The sequence below is a fragment of the Pseudophryne corroboree genome, chromosome 5 (genome assembly GCF_028390025.1).
Source record: "Pseudophryne corroboree isolate aPseCor3 chromosome 5, aPseCor3.hap2, whole genome shotgun sequence".
NCBI lineage: Eukaryota > Metazoa > Chordata > Amphibia > Anura > Myobatrachidae > Pseudophryne > Pseudophryne corroboree.
The window spans coordinates 333361882-333383661 of NC_086448.1; the positions used below are offsets into that span (position 1 = coordinate 333361882).

The following is a 21780-nucleotide window of genomic DNA, read 5'->3' on the forward strand; positions in this document are numbered from 1 at the left end:
GTATGGTATGCCGGCGGTCGGGCTCCCGGCGCCCAGCATACCGGCGCCGGGAGCCCTACCGCCGGCATACCGACAGCGTGGCGAGCGCAAAGGAGCCCCTTGCGGGCTCGCTGCGCTCGCCACGCTGCGGGCACGGTGGCGCGCTACGCGCGCCACACTATTTTATTCTCCCTCCAGGGGGGTCGTGGACCCCCACGAGGGAGAATAGTTGTCGGTATGCCGGGTGTTGGGATTCCGGCGCCGGTATACTGTGCGCCGGGATCCCGACATTCGGCATACAGAAGACCACCCGTACAAGGGACAATTATGGAAATGCTTGAATAAACAGGAAAGTCTTAAATTCAGTTTTGAAGGATTCTATAGTGGGGGCCTCTCGAACTGTACGGGGAAGTGAGTTCCATAGAGTTGGAGCAACATAGCTAAAAGCTCGACCCTGAGATGAATTATGGGAAATTCTAGGTACTGCTAATAGTCCTTCATCTACAGATCGCAGTAATTGAGTGGAGCAGTATGGAATCAGAAGCTGGTTCAGGTACCTTGGGCCCTGTTCATGTAGTGCATTGAAAGCCAGTAAGCCAATCTTGAAAACGATTCATAATTTTACCGACAGCCAGTGGAGGGAGTAGAGAATGGGTGTTATGTGGCTGGAACAGGGATGGTTGGTGAACAGCCTGGCAGCTGTGTTTTGTACCAACTGTAAATGGTACAATACTTTTGCTGGGAGACCAAGAAAGAAGGCACTGCAGTAGCCTAATCGAGATGATACAAATGCATGTATGACTTTTGGCAGATCTTTAGAGGGAATTAAGTGCTTGATTCTGGTTATGTTCCTCAGATGAAAGAATGAGGATTTGATTGTGGCTGATATCTGATGTTTAAGCGTCAAGCCACCATTCAGGACAACGCCAAGATTCTGCACATGATCAGTAGTTTGTAATTCTGAATCCTGTAAGTCCAGTTAGTTGGCTATGCTGCAGTCTTGTCCTTTGATATTGCAGCCCTATCATAAAAACCTCTGTTTTTTCAGGATTCAGTCACAGCCAACTGGCACTCATCCACTCCTGGAGCTCAGCTGGACATTTAAGGTTGTTGTTGGGTTTTCATTACCCAGAGCAAAGGACAGGTACAATTGTGTATCATCTGCATAGCAGTGGTAGACCAGGCCATGGCATCTGAATATTTCACCCAGTGGTAGCGCATGTATACTGCAAAAAGCATGTGAGATAGAATAGAACCATGTGGCACACCAAATGGCAGTGGCACTGGTGATGATGAGTGTACTCCAGATGAAGCTCTCTGTGACCTGACAGTGAGAAATGATTTGAACCAGCTAAGGACTGTGCCATCCAGTCCACAGAAATTTTTCAGGAGCTCAATCAAAATCCCATGGTCCATGGTATGAAACGCTGCAGAGATCCAGAAGGATTAAGATTAAACTTCTGTCTCTCTGTCCCTTGCCATCAGGAGATCACTTCTCCTGAATCCTGTTTGGAATGGATCATAAATTTAACGGGTTGTCAGGCGGGTTTCCAGTTGATTTGCAACCACTTTCTCAATAACCTTTCTAGAAAAGGAAGGTTTGATATTGTTCTGTAGTTGGTCATGCAGTCGGGTTCTAAATTAGGTTTTTTAAAAGAAGTCTACCAATTGCTGCCTTTAAGAGTTCAGGAAAAATTCCTGTCTGCAGAAAGCCCTGAACTATTTTTGCAAATACAGGGCCAATTATGTCCATACACCCGATTAGGAGCTCTGTTGAGGCTGGGTCCAGAACACAGGTAGTGGGACGCAACATTCAGGCAATTTTAGCAATATCTTTTACATCCATTGGGTCAAAGCTGGTCCAGGGTTACAGGTGGCTTACATTGGCAGGCTTGGTAGTTTGGCACTGTGGAGGTTCCAGCCTGGATGGTTGATATTTTATCTGCAAAGAATTTTGCAAATTCATTGCATCTTGCCTCGGAGAGGGTTTCATGGGGCTGAAGGCATGCTGGCTTGCAAAGCATCTCCACTGTACAGAAAAGCTGAACTGGCCTATTGTTTGCTGCTGTGATCTCAAGGATGATTTCTTACAGGTGATTGTGGTTTACGTCTTAGTTTTATCTTACTCTCTACCAGGTTAGTCTTCCTCCATCGTCTTTCAAGTCTACACCCCGTTTTCTTAAACTCTAACACTATTGTCAAACCAAGTAGCTTCACGGTGTGGTTTGCATGGTCGTATACGCATTGGGACGATAAGATCCATTGCAGCTGTCACATCATTATTATAGTAATGGACTAGGGAACAGGGATCTTCACAGGCACCCAATATTTCAGAGATCCAGATTTACTGCAAAAGCCTGTATGTAATGTTTTATGTATACTTTTTGCTATCTTTTTGCAAACAAAGAATGATTTTTCAATGAAAAGTGATGAAAAAATAATGCAAAGGAAACAAGTACAAGAACAATGGACACTATATTTACTTACACAGATTTCTTAACACTTAACGCAATTGAACTTAATAGCTTTGAATTATTACAACATGATCAATTCTGGATCATCGCACCCTTGCCAGGCTGATTAGTGATAATATTTTGTCTTGTTCCAGAATTAGAGCCAGCTTGTACTGGAACTGTTATGCAAACTAGAACTCTTGGGATTCCGCACCTAGGGGCTAATTCAGATGTGGTTGGAGTTGCTATCGCTTCTGCTTACACAGAAGCAGCAGCGGTAGCACTAATATGGTAATGCAGCAGGAGGACTGATCTGGACACAGTGTTGGATCATCTACGACAACATCGGCCGACTGCGTGACACATGGGGTCACGCAAGCTGACCGCCGCAGCTACTACCTAGAGGCCAGAAAGTTTCCATCCTCTGATGGAGATCCTGGCCTCTTCCCTCCCCTGCAACAGCGGTGACAAACCACTTTTTAGAGAAACGGAGGCTGATGTCACCTTCTCCCTGCCCCCAAATGGTATCAGACTGTGAATCACTGATAGTCTGATGCTGACCAGCATCTGTCGTCGCAGTACCCATTCGCACATGCGCCAAACAGGTCCTGCACATGCGCAAAGTACTGATCGGTACTTTGTTGCATGTAACTCTATTCCATCCACATCTGAATTACCCCCCTAATCCCCCTGGAAAAGGATACAATGCCTATTTCAGTGGTTCCCAAACTTTTTGGAATCATGGCACCCTCGAGTATCAGAATTTTATTCACGGCACCCCTAGGCCAAACATTTCTTAGCAAGAAATTTTGAAATAAATATTAAATAAAAAATTGTGTTTACATGTCATCTTTAGGTTCCATTATGTGGTGAGGAACAAGATTTGCTTCTGTTTGTCCACATATGTTATGAATGGCAGCCACCAGCACTGGTTTTGCCTATTACATTGACCAGAAATATTTTTGATTGGTCCTGGACCACCAATCCAAGGCACCCCTGCAAGTGTTCTGCGGCACCCCAGGGTGCCTAGGCACACAGTTTGGGAACCGCTGGCCTATTTGTTTCTTCACAAGTGAAGTTACAGTATATCTTTTCTTTCATTGATATTATACTTAAAAGGCAAAATAAAAATGACATTGTTTATTTTAATTTTCCTACAAATACAGTACATTGTGTTAACAAACTTTTATGCAAAAATAACCTAATTTTACTGTGTTTTGCATGTATTTGCTGAAGAATGCACAACCACCTAAAGATAACTAAATAGCTTACTCCCCTGGCCAAAGCCAAGGGGAAACATTTGCATGGAGTGGTGAAAGGGTCATCTCATTTAAAAGCCCCTTCCACATTGTTGCACGTCCTGGTTTTAAGCTGGCCGTTCTAAGAACCACACAGAGCTGGGCCTGGAGTAGTCCAAGGCGGCTTCAGCTAGGGGAATCAGCAGGACAGTAATATGTAGGTAGCAGTGCAGCTTTAAGCAGTTACTATATTGAGGCTGAGCAAAACTGATTATCCATAGAGTTCACCAGAAAAGTGCCCCTAGCTGCAAAATTATTGTGGAAAATGTTAATAAGCAATAATTAAATTCATAATATTTAGGTATTATGTCCTTTTAAACCATACATAAGAATTTTATGAAAGTCTTATAACTATAAGACTTTCGGCAGGCAAATAAATGAATTACGTATGTTATTTTCTTACAGACAACTTATTATTTTTGTAAAAGCCTGTTTTGGCCCATGTACACTCAGATTCAAACGTAGCGCACATCCCATCTGTTAAAAGGTAGAAACAAATATATATTATACGTATATATATGTACGAATGTATCTTATCTGACTGATGTAACATCTGCTGCAAATTATACAGTAAGAAACATGCCAGTGAATTAAAATGAATCTGTTGCAGATGCTTCCAACAGAAAGCTGTTATATTAGCAGATAGATGTGCCAAGCACAAGATAAGCAAGTCTGGTGGAAAGTGAGCACTGGGAAAATCTAACTTGCACCTTCCACTTATCCCGGCATTGGATGATTGCCATGGAAATAAAAAAGGGGAGATCTTCAAAGATATAACGTATGTGATGTGTGATGTTATACTGCGCTTTGGTGTTTTAGCCGTTGAAGGGACGACTTGTTTATGATATTTCTGACATCTTAAAGTTGTGAAAATTCAATTCAACGTAGATAAAGTTCAGAGAAGCACCTGTGAGAAGCAGGTATATTCCTCCCTTCCAACCTTGACAAATTGAGCCATGTTCTCTCTCGTGATCAAACACTGGTCTCAAGAAAACATCCAGACGTGCAGCTGCTCATCCTCTACTTGAGATAACTAGAGCATATACCGAGTTTTATATGTGGTACTGAATATATGACGATCATATTTATTTTATATGTAGGTTCATAAATCGAAACATGGAAGTACAACAAGTACACAGGGAATATGCACAGTAAGGGGTTCTACGTTTCAGTGGATGCCGGCACGCGTTCGCTTGTCTGTAAAACAGGATGAAATTGGTTTGAATGGCTGTTATAGGAGACAAAATAAAAAGTTAAACCACAGTTGACTGACATAATTTTGTTCTTAAGTGCTTGAATGACCAAGGTGGCTGTACTAACAATGGTTCTCAAAGATGGCCACATTAAAGCTGCTAATCATGAGGGGCTTTCACTGTTAGAATTAACAGCAATACAAATACAAGCTAAATCGGTGGCTATGAAAACCCGCTGGTTAGTAAATATGCACCTAAATCTATTACTAATTTTTGGCACACACACATGGGTGGTCACATGGTACAGGCCTACTCTTTCATTGATTGGGTTGAATAGAGTTCTATTAAAAGGGGAGACTTAATTCAGGCTGGCCCGTGACTGTGCATACAAAACACACCAATGCAAAAATCAGTCAAAATATTTGCGGACAAACCATTCAAATTTTGACAGATCCTGTGGTTCAACGTGGATTTCATTTATTATTTGCCTGTATATTAAGGTGCCACAACTGTGCACAGAGCAAGGTGAAAAACTGAGTTAACAGAAAAACTGAATAATATATACATATAACTACAGATGTGGGCATATAACTTATACCAGATAGCAACACTAGGAGGTACGCTCATGAGACTGTACATTCTAATGGGGACACTGGGTGCATAAGTGTGTTTCTAGGGAATATTTGTAGTAATTGATATTTGGGGAGAGGCTATTAGAATTAATGAAAGCATTCCAAAAGTTTGGGGCAAGACGGGAGACGTTTTGGAGGCAGTAGTGAGAGGTGGTAATAACTGAGGAGTAACAGTGATGACAGGAAAGATATAGAGTTGAATTGAAAAATTAGGTTGAGAAGTTTGAACTGGATCATGTTGGGCATTGGAAACCAGTGTAGGGATTGGCAGAGACAGAGAGGAAAGAAAACTCAGTCTAGCAGCAGCAGCAGCATTAAATACAGATTGGAGAGAAAAGAGACAGTTGAGGGGAAGACCAGTAAGAACAGGGCCGGATGACACATGGGGTTCCTGCGGCCATGGCCAGTGTCTCCTGCAGACAGTATTCCATGCAATCTGGCCATCTACATGGAATACTGTTGAAAATGGCTCTCCCAAAATGGCCGCTGCCTCAGAGGAGACAGTTGTGAATGATGCTTGAGGAGATGGGAGGGACATTTAATTAAGGCTCAGTGTGTGAAAGAAGGCAGACACAAACAGTGGTTCCTGGAAGTGCCGGGACAGCCAACCCATGGGGAGGGGTGGAACCCCTGACAACAAGCAGGTAGTGTGGCATCATTTGTAAGGGGCATTATTATGGGGGCATATGGCGACAGGGTCATAACTGTGGGGGTTTAATTTGGTGTCAGGGGCATTACTGTGTGAGGCATAATTTGGTGATGGTTATAACTGTGGCCGCATAATATGGTGTCAGGGGCATTACTGTTTGGGGCATAATATGGTGTCAGGGGCATAACTGCGGAGCATAAGTTGATGTAAGGGGCATTACTGTGTGGGGCATAATGTGGTGCAAGGGGGAAAACTGTGAGGCATAATATGTTGTAGGGGGCATTACTGTGTGGATCATAATATGATGGAACTTAATGTTATAAGGGCATTACGGAGTGTTGCATAATGTGTAAGTGGCATTTTGGTATGTGGCATAATGAGTAAGGGGCATTACTATAAGGAGGAAAAATGACAACTAATATAAGAGGCATGAAACAAGACTTTATTTTTCCCTGTGCTGGCCAATGTCTGGGAATGCAGGGTGAAAAACTGGGGTGTAAGGTAGTCTTTTCCTGCAAGGCCTGTTCGCACTGAAATCCAAATTGTCTAGAAACAACCCTGAGTGAGAAGAAAGTAGCAACAAGTCAAGACAAGAGATAATGAGGTAATAGAGAAGTAAGATGGTGGTAAGGACCACGTATGGTCACTTACAAGCAATATTGGCTATATCATCAAAAAGCAAAAATGAGAATCTGCTCAGAAATATAATGACCATGATTATATTTCATGGGAAATACTTTTGATATTGGCGTGAATATATTAACCAATGACTTCATGAGTGAGGAATATTTGTAATAAATAGATGCAGAGATTAAGGGGGTCAGTCCGACCCGATCGCTCGCTGCAGTTGTTCGCAGCGATCGGGTCGGCACATGCCAGACGACCGAAGGCCGTCGTTCCCTAGCGATCGCCTCTGCCTGATTGACAGGCAGAGGCGGTCACTGGGCGGGAGGGGGCGGCACGGTGACATTTGCCCGCTGTTTTGCGGCCACCGTATTGGGACGCAGGCGTGGCCGGACCGTGTGGGGGGCAGGCTGCAACAGCTGCGTGACATCACACGCAGCCGCTGCGACCAGGGGCAGCGACGAGCAAATCCCGGCCAGTCACAGGAGCTGCGCTGGCCGGGAGTTACTGAACAAGTACAAAAGCATCACCGCTGTGCGATGCTTTTGTAGTTGTGGGGGGGGTGGACAGACATGTGGGGCGGGCTAGCCCTGTGCTGGGCGTCCCCCTGCATGTCTGGGAACATGATCGTAGCTGTGCTGCTACGATCAACTCGGAAAGACCCCCTAAGTGACTACACTGTCAATGTAAGTAAATGAAACAACTGCACTAAGCATAGATTGTATCATACAGTCACCAGCATTAAAATAACTAGGCCACCTTCTTGGGAAATGATATGGAAGCCACAAATAATACAGTGAAGTACAGCAACAAACAGAAAATGTTTATAATTTACAGTACAGTAAAAGTACATATTTTATACAGTTGTTTGCTTATGTAAAATCCCTTCTCTACTCAAGCAGTTTTCATTATTTTGATGAAACCATATAAAAAAGTAATAACAAAGATTTCCAGCTGGCCCCATTTGTGGGATTTGCTATGTAGTAGATATAAATATGCAGAATTGTTTGAGATTAGCAAGAGAGAAAAAAAGATTCAGAACAAGAAATCTGGACCCCCAAAAAATTCGATAAATCTAGTATTGAAATCATTAGGGACACCTCCGAACTTACTGAGGTATCTGCGCTGTGAATGTCCTCCTGCCAGTATTCAGGGGAGTACTATAAATTTTGTAACTGTGTTAAGTATAAATTAAATTAATTTTATATTGAAAGAGAAGTTTATTAAAAATGAGGCATGCCAAAATATATATTTTTTTAGAAAACATATTTCATAGAGTCATAGTTCTGATTGAGACTTTTTGCGGAAGATTAAGTATGCCAAAGAAGCTTACAATCTAATGTTAAAAAGCTAGGCTGTAACAGTATTGCTCAAAGGACCACTAAACATAACATATAAATTATCTGCATATAAAGGAGCTGCTAATAGTTTTCACAGATATTTACCAGTATGCAGAAACACATGAGAACTAACCATATATGACACAAGGAGTTAGGGCACTATCAATTATTATTTACACCGGTTTTCAGGGAGGTACTCGCAAATATTAAGCATCCCTTGGATGAACAGTACCTTGGAAGGACCGCAGAAGATATCTCCGATATCTGCAGCAGTCTCCATTTCCCACAGCAAAAGCAGAACCCACAGGGTTTTATGGGGGATGCTAGGCATTCCGGAGCTTGGCCCATGCCGATACATGACGTTAACACATTGTAGTCTAATGACTATGGGCTGATTCAGGTTTGTTAGCAAACCAAAAAAAAGTTAGCAATTGGGCAAAACCATGTGCAGTGCAGGTGGGCCAGATGTAACATGTGCAGAGATTTAGATTCGGGTGGGGTGTGTTCAAACTGAAATCTAAATTGCAGTGTAGAAATTAAGCAGCCAGTATTTACCATGCACAGAAATATAACCCACCCTAACCTAAATCTCTCTGCACATGTTGTATCTGCCCCCCCACCCCCACCCCCCTGCAGTACAACATGGTTTTGCACAATTGCTAACTTTTTTTGTTTAATAACAAACTTGAATAACCCCTTATATTCGCACATGCACCTCCGGACATCAGTACTTGTGCAGTAGTACAGAAGCTGGTCGAAGTAGAAAGTAAAGTGATCACTTTTACCAAACAACGGGATAGGCTCCTATCACAGCCTCTATTATAGCGACTCTGTAATCCTAATAATACACTCAACCGAAAAATGATTCCTTATTGCTGTGATATGGAATCCCTAATACCCGGAGCACATCGCAATAAATAATAAATATGCCCCTTAATCACCTGAGAGGCCACATTCTAATCCACATCATACATCATCAGTAAGAATACAGCAAGGCAACTCTGAGGTTATAGGATAGGTAAATAACAATGGCCCTTATTCCGAATTGTTCGCTCGCTAGCTGCTTTTAGCAGCATTGCACACGCTAGGCCGCCGCCCTCTGGGAGTGTATCTTAGCATAGCAGAATTGCGAACGAAAGAGTAGCAGAATTGCTACTAAATAATTCTTTGCAGTTTCTGAGTAGCTCCGGACCTACTCACGAATTGCGATCAGCTCAGTCCATTTAGTTCCTGGTTTGACGTCACAAACACGCCCTGCGTTCGCCCAGCCACTCCCCCGTTTCTCCAGACACTCCCACGTTTTTCCCTGACACGCCTGCGTTTTTTTGCAAACGCCGGGAAAACGCTGAGTTGCCGCCCAGAAACGCCCCTTTCCTGTCAATCATTTACCGAACACCAGTGCGACGGAAAAGCGCCACAGAAGCCACAGCAAAAAAGCTACGTTTTGTGTTAAATAACTAAGTGCATGCGCCCTGCGTGCCTTGCGCATGCGCAATTTGCAACTAATAGCAGCATAGCGAAAATCGGCAACGAGCGAACAACTCGGAATGACATCCAATGTTATAAACAATATCAAAATGCTAACTCCTTTCATGGCATAAGGACTTTTATGTTATTCAGTATAATAATGAATATTAGGATTTTATTTTTTTGTCACATTGGATTTACTTGTAATAGATTTAGTACCCCTTAATGTTTCTTGGGGTCTGTTTATTAAGATCCTTCAGAACATAATATTACCTATTTTTGCTTATCACTGATATTATGGATGAGCAATTTACTTAATAAATAAAAAAAATTAAAGATTCCAGAGCAACTGACCAATGCTCAGATCTGGCCAGGCCAGTTAGTTGTCAAGGAGTGAATCTATGGATTATCATGTCCAGGATGCATCCTGGGACGGGAAGCCCAGACCCACAGTTCTGGAGATCATTAAAAAAAACTTTGCGGGAAAGTTACATAGACACGTTACTCATTGAAACTAGACAACAAATACATAAATGCGATATGACCCTTTGGTATGAAACTAGAATATTCATACAAAACCCACCGGTCACCTTAATCTAAAACATAAAGGATGACTTGGACGCGCATGGCTTTACCTCCCCCCCTCCCTTTATCTCTTTCCTCTTTATCCCCTTTACTTCCCCCCCCCCTCTAGCCTTCTTTCTTTCTTTACTCTTTTTATCTCTTCTTTCAATAAGACTCTAATTTACTATCATCTATTGTGCGCTAATTATTCACAACAAAAACACTCCAGAGACTGTGTTTATAAAATAAGATATGTAATTTATTGATAAGTATTGTTAGCAATATTCTCTTACAACATGAAAATCGATGTATATGTCTGTGATGTTATACCAGAAGGAAGAAAATATTAGAAAATGTATACAATGATTCAATGTATTGCTCAACTTTGACATTCCTTGTACAGTTTGCACTAAAAACACGTTTGAAAAAAAAACAAAAAACTTTGCTCTGTTTGTTTAAAAAACAAAACAGGAAAATAAAAATAATAAAAATCATAACAAGCATTTTTTCCCTTTGTAACCCATAACTAATGCATACCTCCCAAATGTCCCGATTTTAGCAGGAAAGTCCCGTTTTCCTGGGACAGTGCCGCTGTCCCACCCACGGGGCGCAGTGTCCCGTGGTGGTGGTGGTGGGGTCAGTTGAGAGACTGAATAGACGCACAGCGTTTGTTTATTAGGAGAGAGGGACAGGGGGCATTCCAGCAACTCACAGAGCGCTGGGCATGTCCCATAGCAGCGGAAATACGGATGTGGCCTTGCAGAAGTGCCACAATCATGGGCAAATTTGGACCAAAGCCTTTGGTGCACGATTTTGTCCCTCCTCCACGCCAGGGAAAGTTGGGAGGTATGCTAATGACATCCTGAGATGTTCTTATAAGAACTGTATTGAAATAAGATACAGGCAAGGTAGCGTTTTGGAATTATCCCCCCCCCCCCTCCATTAGTCAAAAAATAAATAAATAAAACACACACACACGCACACACACATAGGAAATAGGTTTGAGTAATCTGAGGCCCCTCTATCTCCAGTTTAATAGGACAGCTGTGGTATTTATGTAATAGGCTTCTTAATGTTTTCCATAGGGAAGAACAACCCCAGCATTTGTGATAGCCTGCAATAGCCTTCACCAGGAGGGGAGCTTTAGAGAAAAGTCTTAAATCATGTGAAATTGTCCTGCTTTGAAATTATCAAAGAGTGTTAAAACTCGTTGTGAATGACAAAACTCATTGCGTATCATTACTCAAACACATGACAGGAGCTGAACACATGACAGGAGCTGATTGGCAGGAGCACCATTTATCATACGGAACAAGTTTTATCATTCACAACGAGTTTTATCACTGGTTGATAAATGAGCCCCTAGGTGTTAGGGCCATTCATTAACACTGTAATGCAGGCGTTATCACAGATATCTCCTGGTTACAATTATCTACCGATAATTTCCACAGTCTCCATACAAAAGTATAGGGATGTAGAAATTATGTAATTCATCAAGCTTTTTTTTCAAATCTTGTGAGTGTTACAGTACGCCACTTTGAGATGGCGTACAGCTCTCGATAGTCTGCACAAGCTGTCATTTACATGACAGCTTGTGCAGCAGAGGGATCTTTTCCGATTCCTACCTGCTGTTTCAGAGCTACCTTCCAGCCAGGCAGTCCAGCGACTGTTTGATCTATAGAACAGACAGGCAGACACAGCCAGGGGGTGGGTTTGGGTGTCCGTGATGGCAACCCTGATGTATACATGGACAGGGGGGAAGGGGGTGCTTTTGTGCTAGGATGCTGGAGGCTAGTACTCCTCAGCAGACTATGGAAAAGCTGTCTTCGCTAAAGATCATAGCACACCACCAATGTCCTCTAATAGCTTTCTATGTGCATGTCCTACATATCAAGCTCAGAAAACGGAAAGTTTTTGGAGCTTGATTGCGGGTTGAGAAAACTTGGGGCTTAACGGGTGCTGTGACCACGTTTACGCACAAATCCGTGAACTTTTCATGGATTCTGTGAAATAATGCCCGTTAATACATCAGGAGAAGTCAGGACCTTAGTTAAATAGCTACCTCCCGTTTTCACCCGCAGTAATTTACCACAGATAACTGAATTCTTCCCTATAGCAGGGAGATTCCTGCCTCTCGGGACATGAAATCTCAGGGTTCTACACTCACGGTACATTGACGATCACAGCTTGTCTTTATAAACCGGAAGTATAAATAAACGTCTTCTAATGCAATGTGTGGCAGGTGATTAGACAGCAGTGTATAATGTTCTAAAGGAAAAAGAACAACTGGTCAGTATTGAAAATATTACTTTGTTTCCAAATTCATTTTTGTCCTTTAGTGTATGCATTAGATATCACTGGAGTTCAAAATCGGCTTTGGCCCTACAATATGATATACTTTGAGCAGGTGCATCTAGTTTTCCACCAAAAAGGCATAGATTTGCACAAGATGGAGGTGTTTATGGAGAAACAGAAGTTGGTACAGTACATGCTGAGGAGAGGAGCCAGTGCACAGATTAGAGAAGCAGTGTACATAACTACAAAATGAGAAAGGATTTAAGAGGATGTCCTTTTAGGGCCAGATCCACCCTGCTGAACACAGTTTTGTACCAGCTCACAGTTGGGCCTCATACGATAGTGAAACAGAACCCATTTTGCATCTCAATGCTCCACTTCGGCAGAGGAGCACATTTCTAGGCATAAACTTAGCAAAATAATATAATTATTTACACAGAAAAATGTGCCAAATAATAAAACATAGTCCCGATGTCTCCCACTCTCATGCTTAATTGAAACCATATGTGAGTCTAAAATGAGAAGTATTTTTGGAGAAAAACTGAAAAGGATTACCCAATGAAAGGGGTGTTTTGAAAGGGTTGGGGCCACGTGACCAGCCACCAGGATCCCAACGTTCAGCATCCCGACACTGGGATACCGGCCACAGAATGCCGGCAGGGGGGGGGGGGGGGGGGGGGGGAGTGATGAGGTTCCTGCAGAACTGACTGACCAAACTGAAGGTCCTCAGAGGCCAAGGTATCGAACTTATATAACTTGGCGTACGTGTTCGAACCCGACCACATAGCTGCTCGGCAGAGCTGTAATGCCGAGACACCCCGGGCAGCCACCCAAGATTCAGATTGTGGATTTGGCAAGCCTGCCGTGGAATATGCATGCTGGATCGTGAGCCTGATCCAGCGAGCAATTGACTGCTTTGAAGCAGGACATATAATCTTGTTGGCATCATATAGAACGAACAGCGAGTCCGATTTCCTGTGACGAGCAGTTTGCTTTAGAGATATCTTCAAAGCCCTTACAATGTCCAAGGACTTTGAAGTAGCAGAGGTGTCAGTAACAACCGGGACCACAATTGGCTGGATGATGTGAAACGCCGACACCACCTTAGGAAGAAATTGCTGACGAGTCCTGAGTTCAGCTCCATCCTCATGGAAAATCAAGTAGGGGCTCTTCTAGTTCCGACACGCGCCTTGCCAAAGCCAAGGCCAACAGTGTGACAGTCTTCCATGTAAGATACTTTATGTCTACTTCCTGTAATGGTTCAAACCAGTCCGATTGGAGGAATGTTAGAACCAAATTAGGATCCCAAGGTGCCGTGGGAGGCACAAAAGGAGGTTGGATATGAAGAACACCTTTAAGAACATCTGGACCTCAGGGAGAGAAGCCAATTGTTTTCTGAAAGAAAATAGACAAGGCCGAAATCTGAACTTTTATGGAGCCTAGGCATACGCCCACATCAACTCCCGACTGCAGAAAAAGCAGAAAACATCCCAGATGAAATTCCACCATGGAATAATGTCTGCTCTCACACCAAGAGACATATTTCTTCCAGATACGATGGTAATGCTTAGACGTTACCCCCTTCCTGGCTTGGATCATAGTCGGGACAACCTTGTCAGGAATCCCTCTCCTGGCAAGAATTAGCCGTTCAACTTCCAAGCCATCAAATGTAGCCATGGTAAGTCTTGATAGACAAATGGGCCCTGTTGCAGAAGATCCTCTCGAAAAGGCAGAGGCCACGGATCTTCGATTAGCGTCTCGAGAAGATCCGCATACCAGGCCCTTCGAGGCCAGTCCGGAGCAATGAGAAGTGCTTGAACTCTTTCCATTTTTATTGTTTTGAGAACTCTTGGGATCAGAGGAATGGGAGGAAAGTACAACAGCTGGTAGACCCACGGAGTTGTCAGGGCATCGACCGCCACAGCTTGTGGGTCCTTCGACCTGGAACAATATTGCTTGAGTTTCTTATTGAGTCGAGAGGCCATCATGTCGATTTGTGGATACCCCCACTGACGTGTCAGTGACTGGAACACCTCCGGGTGGAGGCCCCATTCCCCTGGGTGCAGGTCGTGTCTGCTGAGGAAGTCTGCTTCCCAGTTGTCTACTCCTGGAATGAAGATTGCAGACAGTGCCACGGCGTGTTTTTCTGCCCAGAGGAGAATTCTTGACATCTATGACATTGCGACCCTGCTTTTCATTCCGCCCTGTCGGTTGATGTAAGACACCGCTGTCACATTGTCCGACTGAACTTGAATGGCCTGATTCTGAAGAAGAGATGAGGCCTGCAGAAGGACGTTGTAGGTAGCCCTGAGTTCCAGGATGTTTACTGGAAGAATGATTTCCTGACTTGACCATCTTCCTTGAAACTGCACCACCTGGGTGACTGCACCCCAACCTCTGAGACTTGCATCTGTGGTTAGCAGAATCCAATTCTGAATCCTGAACCTTCGACCCTCCACTAGGTGAGAAGTTTGTAGCCTCCACAGGAGGGAGGTCCTGACTTTTGGCGACAGACAAATTCTCTGATACATGTGAAGATGGGATCTGGACCATTTGTCCAACAGATCCAGCTGGAAGGCCCTCGCATGAAACCTTCCGTACTGGATTGTTTTGTAAGAAGCCACCATTATCCCCAGAAGGCCAATGCACAGATGTAATGAGATTCGGGTCGGCTTTAAGACAGCCCGAACCATCGACTGGATCACCATTGCCTTTTCCAAGGGAAGGAACATTCTCTGAGACTCTGGGTCCAGTATCATTCCCAGGAAATTAAGCTTCTGCATTGGTTCTAGGTGAGATTTTGGTAAATTCAGAATCCACCCATGGTCCAGGAGTAATCTGGTCATGAGACCAATGTTCGCCAACAACTGCTCCCTGGACGCAGCCTTTATCAGAAGGTTGTCCAGGTAAGGAATTACGTTTACTCCCTGTCTGTGGAGTAACATAATCTTCTCTGCCATCATTTTGATGAACACCCTCGGTGCCGTGGAGAGACCAAATGGCAGGGCTTGAAACTGGTAGTGACAGTCCTGCATTGCAAACCATAGATAAAGATGAGGCAGCCAGATTTGGAATGTGAAGGTACGCATCCTTGATATCCAGAGATGCTAGGAAATCCCCCTCTTCCAGACCTGAGATCAACGCTCTCAGAGACTCCATCTTGAACTTGCACACTCGTAAGTAAGGGTTCAATGACTTGAGATTCAGAATTGGTCTTACCGAACCGTCCGGTTTCGGAACTACAAACAAGCCGGAATAGTATCCCTTGTTTTGTAGATGAAGTGGAACTGGAACAATGACCTTGGTCTGTAATAGTTTTTGAATAGTTTTTTATAAGGTTACTCATGCTTCTTGTGAAACTGGTAAGCCTAATTTGAAGAATCTATGAGGTTGGAGATCCTGGAACTCCAGCCTGTAGCCCTGGGATATAAGGTCTATGACCCAGGGATCCTGGCAAGATCTTGTCCAGGTGTGACTGAAGAATTGTAGCCAGCCTCCCATCTTCTTGTCTCCCAGGCATTGCGGTCCACCGTCATGCGTAAAGTTTTGAGGAGGCAGAGCCTGAGCTCTGTTCCTGTGAACCAGAAGTCACTGGTTTGCGTGGTTTGCCTCTAGCACCTCTGATGGCAGTAGAAAAACCTCTGGCCTTGCCCCTAAACTTGGCAGTCTGAAAGGACTGTAAATTGGGTCCTGAGTAGGCCTTCCTAGTTGGCGGAGCTGCAGAAGATAGGTAAGTGGACTTTCCCGCAGTAGCTCATGAGATCCATTTGTCAAGTTCGTCGCCAAATAAGGTCTCACATGTGAAAAGGAGGCCTTCCACACCTTTTTTGGAGTCCGGTTCAGCAGTTCACTGACATAGCCATAATCCTCTGCGTGCCAACACTGCCATAGCTGTAGTGCATGCATTAAGCAACCCTATCTCTTTAATGGCTTCCACCATAAAGTTCCCAGAGTATTGTATGTGCTGCAGGAGTAACACAATTTCCTCTTGAGTTAAGGTGTCTAACCCCTCAATTAAATTATCAGAACACTGGCTCGAGTAATCCACCCACGTTATAGTGGGTCTCTGGGCCACCCCTGCAGCTGTATACAAAGATTTGAGTGTAGTCTCAATCTTACGATCAGCTGTATCCTTTAGGGAGGCTGCATCAGGAACAGGTAGTACTATTTTACGTGAGAGCCTGGAGACAGATGAATCCATTATCGGTGGATTTTCCCATTTTTTTCCTATCCTCAGGAGGATAAGGAAAAGATGATAATAACTACCTAGGAATTCACAATTTCTTATCTGGATTAGCCCACGGTTCTTCAAACATGGTATTTAGTTCCTTTGATACAGGAAAAGTGGCTGAGATTTTTTTCTTTATATTAAAGTAAGATTCCTCACACTCCTCTGTCACCTTATCAGGGATATTTAGGAATTCTCTGATAGAATCTATGAGAGCCGCTACACCCTGCGACAGAGTACACTGCTCTACCTCTGTGTTCACCTCACCTTCCTCCATTTCTGACCCTTCATTATCAGAGTCAGAATGCAGGATATGGGCCAAAGTACGTCTTTGCTGACAAATGGTAGAGGACTGAGACGCTGGTCTGAGTTCTGAGTACTTTTGCATAAACTCAGCCATAGACTGTGTTATGTATTGCGTCCCTTTCTCATTACGAGATTATTTAGTAGAGACGGTCAAAATCATCCCCCTAATGGAGTTCAGCCATGCTGGTTCCAACCCACTAGCCTGAGAAGGGATACTACACTGAGTACACACTAGTGAACCCCCTGGAGAAGAGGAACACTGTGCCTTACATGAAACACACTCTTTGCCTGACATACTGCAGCAGTGAGAGCACACACACAGGAAAAGGTTAAATGTACAATTAACCCACAAAGAGCCCTTCCCGAGAGACACAGAGAGAGGATAGAACCAGCACACGGCGCCCTTATCGCTAAATCCATGCTTAGCTGGGTTGCAGACTAAGTACCTAGATTAGGTACTTAGTACACTAGTATATAGCTCCCCCCTGCTATGACCCCCCTGGTACCGCTGAGGTAATCTGGAGGCTCTCCGGAGGAGTTGCGCGTCCCTGTAGTCAGCATCTGTGTAGCTGCAGTGAGGGAAAATGGCACCTGTGATCTGCTGTATCCGCTCATAGTGAAGCCCAGTCCCTTCAATGGCACGCAGTCTTCCCGCTCTTCTTTATACTGGCTTTATGTGTCTGAGTGCATGAAATGGAGTAAGCCCCCTTTTAAGCCTGTATTGCCAGTCTGGGCACTGTGCACACTACAGTGTACTAAGTCTGGAGATTCATTTCACCCCGTGTAGAAGCCGTGCGTCTCTCTACCCTTATGACGCCAAAATGGCTGGCGACCCGCTAACCGGGACGCCGGCTTAGTACTCACCACTCTTCTTTCTTCTGGCTCTGTTCGGGGTGTCGGCGTGCTGCGGGAATGTACGCTCGCCGTGGTGGGGCTTGTGAATAGTTCCATCAGGCGCTAGTGTCCTGTCAGCGGGGAATGGGACCATTAACCCTTAGCGGGGTTGGGCAGTTTCCACCCCCTAAGTCCCACGAAGCAGACAGGCTGGTGCCATCCAGTCCTGCCTGAAAACAACAAACTTTAAAAATAAATGCAGAAAACTGAGGGAACTTCCAGAGATGTGATCGGCTCCATCGGGCACATTTTCTAAACTGAGTCTGGTAGGAGGGGCATAGAGGGAGGAGCCAGCAACACGTTATCAAACTTCTACAGTGCCCATGGCTTCAAGTGGAACCATCTATACCCCATGGTTCTAAATGTATTCCCAGTATCCCCTAGGACGTAAGAGAAAAATAGGTAAACTATTTCTTATGTATGCTGGGCAGCCCAGCTGTGGACACAAGTGCAAAACCAGACATCTGTCTAATTTCATCATAATGTACTGATCTGTGAACTTCCAATATCGGACAATACAATGTACATTACACATACTTTATTAGGTTTTAAAGTAATATCATACCTCCCAACTGTCCCGATTTTCGCGAGACAATCCTGTTTTTTCGTGACTGTCCCGCTGTCCCACTCGCGGGAGTAGTGTCCTGCGGTAAAAGGGGGCCATCGGGAAGCTCCTGTCACTCTTTGGCTGCTCTGCTTAGTGCAGAGCAGAGCAGGGTAAATAGACGCTGCGTGCATGCGAACACAGTGTCTATACATGGAGACAGAGAGACTGGAGGCATGCCAGCATGTCACAGAGTGCTGGCCATGTACCTGGAGTTACGAAAATGAGAGGCGTGGCTCACGATCGTAGCATGACCACAAAGCTACGCCCCCTTTTCTAGAGGCCACGGACATCGCGCAAGGGGGTCCCTCTTTTTGAGGTCCCAATGTTGGGAGGTATGTAATATGAGTTTTGGTATTCAGCAAATATAAATGATCCTTAAGTCTGTCAATGTGTGCCACTCATAATTACACTAAATGCAATTGAGAAAAAAATAATCATTTATATATATATGCAATACAATGTATATATACATATATATATATATCTATACATATCTATATATATCTATATACACACACACACACACACACACACACACACATACACACACACGTGACTTCCTTTTCAGTGTTGTTTTAATTTATGAGGATTAATTAATTGTACACTGAATGAGGAATTCAATTAGTGGCGGAATTTACTGGCAATTAGCCCCAACTGAAAACCCCACTTAGGTTGAGGCAAATGGCACTATCAATCATTGAAAATGCTGCATAGGTGGAACACAATAAATTCAAGCTGATTTCACCTTGTTACCCTTGTAACTCCAGATCAACATGGAGAGTGTGGTCCTGCAACAAATGAGCTGTTTTAACTAAGAAATAGTTAAATACAGAGGCGACTCCCAATGGGACTGCCTGCAGTGTCTTGTGACTGGCAGGTAGGACTTCCAATAGGAAGTCACTGCCAGTCACAATGAAGCCAGTGCAGTATCATGGACTGGAGCTGAGGTGGCGTATTTTTCCCATGGGGGGTGGGGGAAATTGGGGTAAAGCCCATAGGTAAAACCGCCACTGGTTAAATTACAGGTAAGTGATTTGGGCTGAATACTTGTTTGAATGAAATTCATAAAATGTGTAGGAATAATATGTCAGTAAAACAAGGCACACTACTGTATTTTGACAAATAGATAAACTACTTCAGCAAATGAGGTAACCCCCATGTTTATTGATGGCAGGTCAGGGGTTATGGGGACATGTCTCTGGTGGGTCCCTATAACAATGTTTGAGTCCAGGTTTGCGGGAACCCACCAAGCCAGCGAAGTCCAGCCACCCCAGAGCAGCACACCAGTGAGAGGCTAAGGTGTCAGTTAGTGTTTATAAGTGTTAAAAATAAAAAAGTATTGAAAAAAATGGGTCTGCGGTGTTGGTTAATGCCAACTCGTCTTTAATGACAGGAGCCGGGTGCTTCACTGTAAATAAGTGCAGCATTTGGCTCCAACAACAGTGCAGGGTAAAACAGTACAGTACAGAAAACAGTACAATACAGTAGACAAGTAAGAAATAGCACTACTACTCTCAAAAAAGCCACTAATGCAGAGGGTACAATGGAAATATTCAGCGTAAGCTGAAAGTTGTACGTATTAATGTGGGCACAGATGGGATGCGGTCAATTTACCTACAATCAAAATACCGACAACCATTGAAAGACGGTCAAAATCTCAACATTGTCAAAATACTGACATTTAAAATACAGACATGGTCAAAATACTGACATTTAAAATACAGACATGGTCAAAATACTGACATTAAAAATACTGACAAGGTCAAAAGACAGACATTTAAAATATCGACAGATAAAAATGTCGACATGAGCTTTTCATGATTTTTTCATTGAAACCGACTTCATACTTTACCATCCCAGAGGACCTGGAGGGGGAATAAAATAGTGTGCCGAGCTCAGTCAGCGCAGCGAGCCATGCGAGGGGACGCGGTACACTTATACGGTGTCCATGTCGACCTATTGTCACTGACCTAGGTTGGGGGTGTTGTGAACTCGGGGGTTCTCCCGATGGTAGGGGAGAGGAACCACAGTTGGGTCGGAACAGGGATGGCTTGATATAGGTCTTCCTCATACAGGACTCTGACAGAAAAGCTTGGTGAAAATATTAAAGGACTTTATTGCAGGAAGAGAGCAACACAATGTCACATAACAGAGAAGGAGTGTATGGAGAAATGTCCAGGAAGTACTTGTGAGTGACGGTAAAAGATACTGGTGACTGAAGAACTTGAGAGCGGTGGTTAAAAGACACTGATGATTTGAAGAACTTGAGAGCGGTGGTTAAGACTCTGATAATTTGAAGAACTTGAGAGCGGTGGTTAAAGACACTGATGATTTGAAGAACTTGAGAGCGGTGGTTAAGACTCTGATAATTTGAAGAACTTGAGAGCGGTGGTTAAAGACACTGATGATTTGAAGAACTTGAGAGCGGTGGTTAAAGACACTGATGATTTGAAGAACTTGAGAGCGGTGGTGAAAGACACTGATGATTTGAAGAACTTGAGAGCGGTGGTTAAAGACACTGATCATTTGAAGAACTTAAGAGCGAGGGTTAAAGACACTGAAGATCTGTATACCTTGAGAGCGAGGATTAAAGACACTGAGGACTTGTATAACTTGAGAGCGAGGGTTAAAGACACTGAGGACTTGTATAACTTGAGAGCGAGGGTTAAAGACACTGAGGACTTGTATAACTTGAGAGCGAGGGTTAAAGACACTGAGGACTTGTATAACTTGAGAGCGAGGGTTAAAGACACTGAGGACTTGTATAACTTGAGAGCGAGGGTTAAAGACACTGAGGACTTGTATAACTTGAGAGCGAGGGTTAAAGACACTGAGGACTTGTATAACTTGAGAGCGACGTTTAACCTGCAGCCCACGCTGACTCCAAGAAGCACTGGTGACTAGAGCGCAGTGGAACCCAGCAGCGGCTGGGAACGCTGTAAGCTGTGCAACAACTGACACCTGGAAATGCCGGAGACACTGGGGTATGCTGCAGAGAGATCCGCCGAGGACAGAAGCACTGGCATCCACTTCAGGGGAAAAGACGATACTCAGGCGCCGAGGCGCTGCCCGGCGTCTGCCTTTGAATCTCCCGCCTCCGCTGGATTGGCGGAACAGTATGATGACGTCACCTGCTCCCCGCCCACGTGATGCCGGGTGTCATGGCGGCGCCCCTGCCCCCGGAGAACCGCGGGGAGCCGCGCCAGCCAGGCGCCGGAGCCTGTGGACCAACGAAGGCGGAGGCCGCAACA

The 21780-nt window shown here is 44.2% G+C and overlaps 1 protein-coding gene across 4 annotated transcripts in view; it reads right to left on the reverse strand.

The window, feature by feature from the left end:
* BBS9 (Bardet-Biedl syndrome 9) overlaps window positions 1–21780 on the reverse strand; it is an 853332-nt gene that overhangs the window by 186468 nt on the left and 645084 nt on the right. The window lies entirely within an intron of this gene.